The sequence below is a fragment of the Quercus lobata genome, chromosome 5 (assembly GCF_001633185.2).
Source record: "Quercus lobata isolate SW786 chromosome 5, ValleyOak3.0 Primary Assembly, whole genome shotgun sequence".
Classification (NCBI taxonomy): Eukaryota; Viridiplantae; Streptophyta; class Magnoliopsida; order Fagales; family Fagaceae; genus Quercus; species Quercus lobata.
The window spans coordinates 26,107,296-26,117,040 of NC_044908.1; the positions used below are offsets into that span (position 1 = coordinate 26,107,296).

General features: G+C 34.3%; 1 pseudogene; it reads right to left on the reverse strand.

Moving 5' to 3' along the window:
• Positions 1 to 1,022: 1,022 nt before the first annotated feature.
• Positions 1,023 to 9,047, reverse strand: LOC115990256 (annotated as a pseudogene).
• Between the last annotated feature and the right edge of the window lie 698 nt (positions 9,048 to 9,745).

Consider the following 9,745-nt stretch of genomic DNA (forward strand, 5'->3'; position numbering starts at 1 on the left):
ATGTCAAATTCAAACAAAAACTTCATATATTAGGGCCATAATTTAAAATGATCTAGAGTTTTATGCTAGTCTCTTCATTTTCCAAACTAGAAAGTTACTTGTGTCACTTCATTTTCCATTAAAGTACCAATGGAAAACCACCAAAAATAATGGATTTTGAATTTGGCTTCCAAAGTTTTCAAAGCTTCACTCACAACTTACAAGGTTCCGTGTATTGGTGTGAGATGAAGGGAATACAAATCCCAATCAATAAATGAAAGAGATGGAAAAGAGATGAAGAGTGTTTTTGGCTCAAAACCTAAAGCTCTCTATTTTCTTACAAAAAGGTGTCTTTAAAGATGATTAGAATGATGTGTGGGAATAGGTATTATTCTTATCAGATGTCCCAGCCATGCACACCAGCTTAGAATGTGTGTGCTGGCAGTAGCACCGTGGGCAGAAAAAGTTCAGAGAACAAAGAACACTGATTGTGCAACTCGCGACCTTGTCGCAACTTGGCTGGTTGCAAGATGGTCGCAACTTGCCTAGTTAGCACTCTGATACTGGCTTTTTTCCACTCATGGAGAGAACAAGTTGCCTGAGGTTGCGAGATGATTCTGAGTGGAGCTCAAGTACATTCTACCCCAAATACAATTAAGTCCCAAAAAGATACATTAAAATTATTAAACAAAATACATACAAATTTGTAACTGAATAAAACCAATAAAAACATAGACTTTTCACCAGTTTTATCGGATGTCCATCTTGAGGGGAATGTCGGAAAGTTTGAGGGGTGCTTAGAAAATAAAGGATTATTTCATCTCCAAAAATATTTTTTTTATTTTTTATTTTTTTTGGTAGATAGGATTATACATTGGTTAGGAATTTTGTGGAGCACAACTTGATCATTTCTACTAACTTAACACTTTCCAAAAATTGAAGATGAAATCAAGGAAATGGTTGCATTGAGTAAATAAATAAATCAGGGTTATTTGCAATGGAATTCAAATTCAAAATATGCATGAAATAATGGTAAACATATATTCAAACTATGTAAATTCTAATATAAATATGTTCTCCCTTGTAACTTGTATCAATTAAACGAAATATGTAGCCCTTTGGTTTTTGTTGTTGTGGACATAGGTCTTAATGATCGAGTTAATCCCTTCCGTTCTTCATTTCTAATCTTCTCCCATGATATTTCAAATCTTTACACCTACATCCTTTGGAATTTGAACAGCTTAATAGCTACAGCAAAGATGAATGCAAAGAGTGTTCCAAACCCAACAATGACAACTGCAACCACCACCAGGAAATCATGATTGAAACCGAAATAGTCTCTTACAAAATCTTCCACTGTTTCTCCAGTATCAAGTATGTCCTTATCTCCAAACTGTGATGCAACCAACCCATACAAGGTCCAAGCTGGTGGACATGCCCATGAGTACCATCTCCACCAAATAGGGATGCTCTATTGTTGACAAGGTAGGAAAATAAATGAACAAGGAAAAAAGATTAGTAATATGTAATATCTGACATCTGTAAAGGAGAGAGGAGGAATAAAAAATAGGAATACAATTGAAATAAGGTGGAAAAACTTACAGGTCGTGGGACTATGAATCCAGAAAAGAGATTCCATATTGAATAAAATGCAGCGGAAATTATGAGGAAATGTAGTGGTTTGGGGTCACAGCGACAGTCATCATGCCATAGAAGGTGAAGTACAATAGTGAGAAATACATGAAGAATAGATACCAGAAGAATTTAGGAGCAGTCCATTCAAATCCAATCAATACATATACAATAATAACATAGACCATAGCCTGTACAAAAACATTCGGAACTTCAATAAGAACCTGCAATAAAAGATGAAAATTGCATAATTAAACAGAAGTAAAGTATCATGTTAAAAACAATTTTAAACATACAAATCTACTGATCATATCAAAATGTTAAGTCTTTCTTAACGTATTTAAGAGAATAACTAAGGGAAGAAAAGCCCGACAAATATTTATTACCTGAGCAAATGCATAGGGCAATGCTGAATACATCCCAGCTGCTCTTTCTCTATAGAAGACTGTTCGTTCAACAGCCACCACTGGCTGCACTGAATTAGAGTTTCTAACACCAATAAAGAGAACAGCAGCATACATGGAACCCATTGCATTAAACAAATCTTGTTGCTTTGTCCTGTATTTATTGATGTCGAAAGTTAATTCAAATTCTCGAAGAAATTGAAGGAATTTGCACAATTATATCGTTCTTTGTTCCGCAGTTGTACTTTACATTTTTGAGCCAAGGTTCTAAAACATCGTCCTGAACATCAGGGCTATGGCAGTTGTGAAGATAAGTATTACAGCAGTGTATAGTGGTTGCACCAATATGACCAATGTTGTTTACATAAGCAAGCCATGAATTGGGTGAAATATGATTGTGAGTACTGAGTAGGGAAATAGAGCTCCTTCGATCCAGGAGTAGGGATGCTCAATTGTTCAATAAGTTCTTTGTTTCTCCTGAGATATATGCCATTCAGTTGTACAGGTTTTGTCAAAAAATAAAAAACACCAACATAGCTATGAAAAAGATACATGGGTAGTTTTAATCTATGTGTAGGGACAAAGATTTGATCTTATAATTTAGTCAGGTAGTACATAAATAAATCTACCTATACAGCTCTGAATTTCTGTACACATTAGCAAAATCAATCCCCAAAGTTGTTTCATGTGCTGATGAAGTAACTTCCAACATCCAAGTTGCTGGATTGTAACCATCTTTAATTTTACCTACTCCTCCTATTCCCTAAAATGAAAGAGATGTACTTGTATTAGCAAATATTCAGAAGGATTAAGATCTAGAGTTAAAAGTTTGACTCTATATATTTCCTGACATTCTGTAATGTCATACCTCAAAATACTGGATTAAATGACAAGAATGGCTACCCAATGGCCCTACATATATCTCTTGTCCCCCATGCTTCATTAGGAATAGCTGCAATGTCATGTTAAACATGTCTTTCTCTTATACAGGAGAATATGTACAAAAGTTCCAACCATTCTGATTTATTAGTATTTCTCACCTCATCAAAAGCTTCAAATATGTCAATGCTTGGCTGATGGATGGTGCACACAACCGTTCTTCCAGTGTCAACGGTGTTCCTCACAGTTCTCATAACAATAGCCACAGCTCTAGCATCCAACCCTGAGGTTGGCTCATCCATGAAAATTATGGTGGGGTTGGCAACTAACTCAACTGCAATTGTTAGCCTCTTACGTTGCTCAGTTGAGAGACCATTCACACCTGGCAACCCGACTAATGCCTGCCTCAACAGTTTCAGCTCCACAAGCTCCATAACTTCCTCAACAAACATCTGCAACCATTTTTCATTTTCAAAAAACAGCAGAACAAGCTGGTGAAATATTCAATCTGCTTGTATTTGACTAATATTATTTACCATTCAGAGATGCTTAACTGTAAAATAGCCTATACTACAATACATGAATACAAAATCAGCATTCACAACACTTTGCTCGGCTACCATGAACTATTTTGTGAACAAAACAAAATTGCTGGTTCCTCACTAAATGCTGTCATGGCTTTGATGAGGACAATCTTATTTATAAGCTCTCTTTGACTTGTCTGTCTTAGCACACAAGGCAAGAATTCTTTTTTTTTTTTTTTTTTGGATAACCACACAAGGCAAGAGTTGACAAGCTTATAATAGAAAAACTTCATTACTCTAAGCACGAACTGACACCTAAAGAAAAATCTGAGTCAGAATATAGCTCAATCAAATTGAATTTGACTATCTACTTTTCACAAATGACTCGCCTTGTAATATCTGTGCATTGCAATCAAACAAATGGGAGAAACAAAATGCCAGAATTACTTTTTATTTTTCCATACCAACCTTCCTTTTTTGAGAATTGACATCAGGGGATAAGCGAAGCCATTCTGAGTAGATCAAGGACTCGTAGGCAGTTACATGAGGAGAGTGGATGTTGTTTTGCTCACAGTATCCAGAAACATAGCAAATGTTTCTTGCTTCTTTGGATACCCAGAAATTGTGATCTTGCCATCAATATATCCACCAGTTTTTCTTCCTTTTTCTACCCAGAGTTGTTTTACCAGCACCATTTACACCCATCAGTGCTGTGAGAACTCCTGGCCATAATGCACCACTCACACCCTTAAGGAGCACCAATTTATCCTCAGTAACACCTTGATTCTTCATTTCCTGCACATTTTTTTTCAAAAAATAGGTATCATAGCTTGTACAACAAAAATTTGAAAGGCTGAAACAGGAAGCTATATCATTTCCAAAATGTTTATATTTTATGTTACAATTTACCTGTGGCATGTCAACAGAGTACGTTATTTCATTGAAGGTAATGGTATGTTGGCCAAATGGAAGAATGATTCCTCTTTTCCTGTTCTGGCTGACCTCTACAGAAGCATCTATGCTGGTAGATGAAGGGCTAGAGGTAATACTGCTCCTCCTAATTTCATATCCATTCTCTGCTGGTCAACAAAATTTGATTGGCATTAAGATTAATAACATAATAAATAAATAATACAAGAACACACACACAAACAAGCATGCATTGTAAGATATATTTCACCTATGCTCCTTTGGTGACTTGAGTTATTTCCTCTAGATCTGTAATCTTGTCCATTGCATTGAGGTTCTTCTGATTTAACAAACTGTGGCTTTCCCAATGCTGCAAAAGTTTTAAGACAACATTAGCACATAACCTCTCACTTGTATGCCTTGAAATGGATATGGTAAAGGCACTCATGATTGAGATAAGTCAAAGCCAGAGTGAAGGCAGCATTGAAAAGTAATATAAATCCAATTAATGCCCCTACTCCTATCCAATACCAATATGCATATGGAAAGAATCTGCGGGACTTCATAACTTCAATTCCTAATGATTTTGTTGAGTTTGGGAGAACCTTTAGTAGAAAAACAGGTTCAGATGTCAAACAATTATTAAGAGATTTTGAGGGAAAAAAAAAGTTTATAATGGCCAATTTAATAAATTACATGTGTCCAACTCTTCCCAAGAAACTCGATAACAACTATAGCATTCTGTACATACATTATCGGTGATGCCCAGTAACCCCATATCCACCATTTCTTTATGTTCTCTGTGGGAGTACACAATGAAATAAGGAGCATTAGAAAAGATTTTGTCTGACAATAATAGAAAAGACTTTTTTTATTAGTATTCCTACTTATTAAATTGTACCTCTTGACAGGACAAAGCCACCCATAGCAATAAGCATGATCAGTGCAAATGATCCAAATGTGCTGGAAATAATCACATCCCCCCTACCAATTGCCCCCATAAAGCAAAATAATGCAGAAACCATTTGGTTAGCAAGTAAAAGCGGAAAGTACTGCCTAAAAAACCTGCAATATGAGCAAGAGCAAATATATAATTTGAAAAAAAAAAAAAATTGTGAAACATATCTTTGTAAGTTAACGATAAAGTAGCATGATTTTATTTTACTTTTATTCTTTATCTTTTACCTTCCAGCACTTGGATCAAAGCCAATGACATAATAGGTGATGAATACCCAGACAGCAACTTCTACACACGTGATAGGAATCTGGATGATCCATGAAGGGAGAGAATATGCCCATGGAGGGTAGAATAGGAGCTTCCTTTGCTTGAAGAAAACAGGAAGCCTTGCAACAGTCATGTTAATCTCAGCTGCACCATTAAACATGACGACAACAACACTATAGAACAAAGCACCAGTATAGATTCCTCCATCAGTCAATGAATTTCGGTGCATCTCAGTCTGTAGGAAAATTGTTATAGCAATCATTACCATTAACGTAAGCTAAAAGTAGAAAAGAAAAAGATAAAGTTTATATCAAACCATATTAATGTATAATGAAATTTGATATAGAAAAGAAAATTATTAAAAATACAATAAAGCTAGAATTTCTTGAATGAATTTGAACTTGTAGACAAATGAATTCCTCTTCATGAGCAAGATTTCTCTTGACAAGCAAGCTTTCAGCAGCTCCCCATTTTCAACACCATACTTTCTTGTTGTCAAAGCAGCTGGATGGCTCTTAGCCTTGTCAAACTGAGTTGCAAGTTCATCTACGAGTTTCTGTCCCACATGGAATGATTGGAATGCCTCAGCAAATTCCTTGACAGTTACAAAATTGTAGGGCTCGTCTTTCTGTTCCCAGTACTGCTCCTGATCTTTCCTTGAAGTCACCTATAAATTGGTTATACATGAATCCAAATATGAGATTCTACTTGTAATGCTTATCTCTTTAGAAGATAATAATACTATTAGCATATATGAGACCAAAAAAGAAAAAAGAAAACCTTTATTCAAACTCACTTCTTGCAGGAAGTCGGCCACGCCTTTCCTCTCAGGACATTTAAAGCCCATTGATTCAAAAAATTCGAACACTTGTTCACAGGGACCCTGGTATACAATCTGGCCATCAGAGATGAGAATAATGTCATCGAAAAGATCATAAGTCTCTGGTGCTGGTTGGAGGAGGGAGATGACAGCAGTTCCATTGAGAATGTGAACATATTGCTTGATCGAACAATCTGAAAAGTTGTTGAGCTATCCAAACCAGTAGAAATTTCATCCATGAATAACACTTTAGGTCGTCCAACCAACATCTCACCTGTAATTTAATTATTAGATATTATTTATACAGTTGCAAAGAGAATTTGACTTTGTATATGTGAAATACAAATTTGACTTTACCCATTGTAACTCGCTTCTTTTGCCCTCCAGATATTCCCCTTAGCATTTGATTCCCTATTAAGGTATCTGCACAGACTTCTAATCCCAAAACCTGAAAACAAGGTGGATAAATGAATAAAAGTGGACTATTATGATAATTTCTAAACTATTTTGTATTTAATTTAACAATTTTCTGTTATTTTACCTTTATAATATAATCTGTCACCACATTCACTTCCTGCCCTTTTGTTTCCACCGCCTAGATTAGCAGAAACAAATAAATAGAATGAGATAAAATGATAACCCATATTTTAAGAAAGCTATGAAACCAGGACAGAAAAGTTTGGTTTTGCTTGATTTTGATTTGAACATAATTTTATCATATAAAGGTGAAATTTACAAGGGAGAAAGTGAAAGGACAGATTCCTACTTATCTATAAAAATAATAGTCCATCTATGAGATTACCTTCAATCTAGAGAGGCGCATACCCTTCTCAATATAAACAAGTTTAATTAGTTTTCAAGTTTCAATTATATTTATTAAAAAAAATAAGTTTAGTGCTACAATTTCCAAATGTAGAAATTGACAATAGATTTCACCCTACCTTAATGTAGATGTCAAGATCAGGATCAGGCTCAATATTTTCCTCTTTCTCTCTTCTTGCTAGCTCTGCTAGCATCTCTGCAGCAGCAAAGAAAAAGGGAAGGTGAGTAAGAAAAAAAAAGTCAAGCTTAAATAACAAAAATCATTGGATTACTTCCTCAGAAGTACAATTAAGGAAATGTAAAAAGAAGAAAAAGGAACACAATAATCCTGTAAATTAACTAACCAAAACGTGATCCAACCCCTTGTCATCTTGCAGAGAAGGCCGTCATTACTTCAATATGAAGGTCACGTTGACTGACATATGCAGCAGTTCTTTGTGGAACAAACTCATGCATTTCATGGCCATTATAAGTCACTTTCCTGGAAAACTGAACAAGAATTTGTACCTAATCCTTTGATGTACAGAAGAAAATTAGAATATGCAATGGTAAGAATTCAAAAACGTCAAATACCTTTAGGTCAGGATCAAGCACTCCAGCTAGAGCCAACAAGAGCATGGTCTTTCCCGAACTTGGAGGACTCAACAGTAATGTCATTCTATGTGAAACACATAAACCATGTTAGAGGTGGATAATAGAAGTTCTAACCTGAAAAGGAACATTAAGAGGAAAAATATCAAACAGCAAGAGTTCATTTTGACAATTGTAAAAAGGGCAGCCTTCTCACCTGCCAGGCTTGATGACTCCACTAACATCTTGAAGGATAGAAAGATGTTTCTTTTTACTTGGAAGAATGTGGAGATAATTCAAGAAACTCTTTAAATTGAAAGACAATGTGACTATGTGACTCACATAAGAATAATTAAAAAAAAAAAAGCATCAATATTTGTAGAATACTAACAAATGGTGTATTTATTTATGCGTAGTTACCTCCATTATGTTAACAGAGAAGTTCAAGAACGTAGGCAAAGCTCGGATTCCAACATTAGCTTCTGCCTCAATATTCAAATGCTCAAAACGGACATCACTTGTGGGAATAGCAATTCCAAGTCCAAGAAATCCACACAAAAAAAGGCAACCATTACTGAAAATTCAGGTGAAATATTAAAAGGAAATTAATACCAAAAAAAAAGCTAAAATTACTATCAATTTTACGATAAAATACTCACAAACTAACATGGTATTGAATATTTTTTATTCCATACCAACAACATAATATAATAGATAATTTTCTTGATATTTGTTATTTTGTACTTCAAATTTAAAGAGTCAATATATAAGAATTATATAGTAAAATTTATAAGATTGGCCAGCATAACTCATCGACGGAACACTACATAAGCTGTGCTTGAGCTTGTACTTAAATTTAAAGAGTCAATTTCTTGAACTTCTCATGATCCTCTTCGGGAACCTGGCCTTCCGGTGTAGGGAAGCCCATTTAAGAGCTTCTTCATCATCTTCTTGCGCAGATTTCGAGAAAACTTCCATGGTAGTGTCCCCCCATATTGACGAACTGCTTAGTCGAAAACTACTATGTCCACTCTCCATTGTACCAAAAGATTGGTGCCTCAACAATAGCTAAAAGCCACTAAAACCCACCAAAACCCAAAAAATGTTTCTTGGAAATTTACGTGAAATATGGCCAAGATTTCTGGCTCTACGGATTAGAACCTGAAAATACAGAAAAGGGTTTTTTATTTTGAAAACAAAATTATAGAAATGGGTTCTGGTTTCTCTCTGTGTTGAAGCTGAACAACTTTGTTAATTTCCTTTGGGAAATGTCTAGTGCACATGCAGACATAACATACACAATTTCCAAAAATAAGAGAAATAGTGACATTAAGGTATAGTTTTGAGATTTCAAAATAAGGAAATAGTAATTTCAAGTTATGGTTTTGAACTTTTTATTTATTTATTTATTTTAGAGATTGTGTGTATTATGTGTGCAAGTGTGTAATAGACACTCTCTTTCTTTTATAGAGTCACAAAAGAGTGGTTTTGAAGTCTCAAAATTTGTATCTATGTATATTTTTTTATACAGTCATTTAGAAAAATTTTTATGAAAATTTGATAAAATTATTAAAAAAAAGCCTTAAAGGCATATGTTAGTAAATCCTTTTTTTATGGAAACTCATCGTTACTTTCTCGTAAAAAAAAAAAAAAAAAGTTTAGATTTGGCTCTCATTTGATTTCATAGTCCTTTCTATCCAATTTGGCAAAAACAAATAATAAATGTTTGAGTTTACTATTTTTAAAGAACATGTTTCTTTTTATTATTAATTATTAATATAAGCAGGGACGGAACTAGGATTTGAACCTGGGAGGGGTCAAAGCTTAAAACAAATTTTTTTTTATGAAAATAAAAACTAACATCTATTTCATATTCAACAAAATACTACATATAAAATAAGTGTTTCTTAAACATTTGATATTATAAAAATGTCAACAAAGTATAACATATAAAATAAGTGTTTCTTAAACATTTCAACAC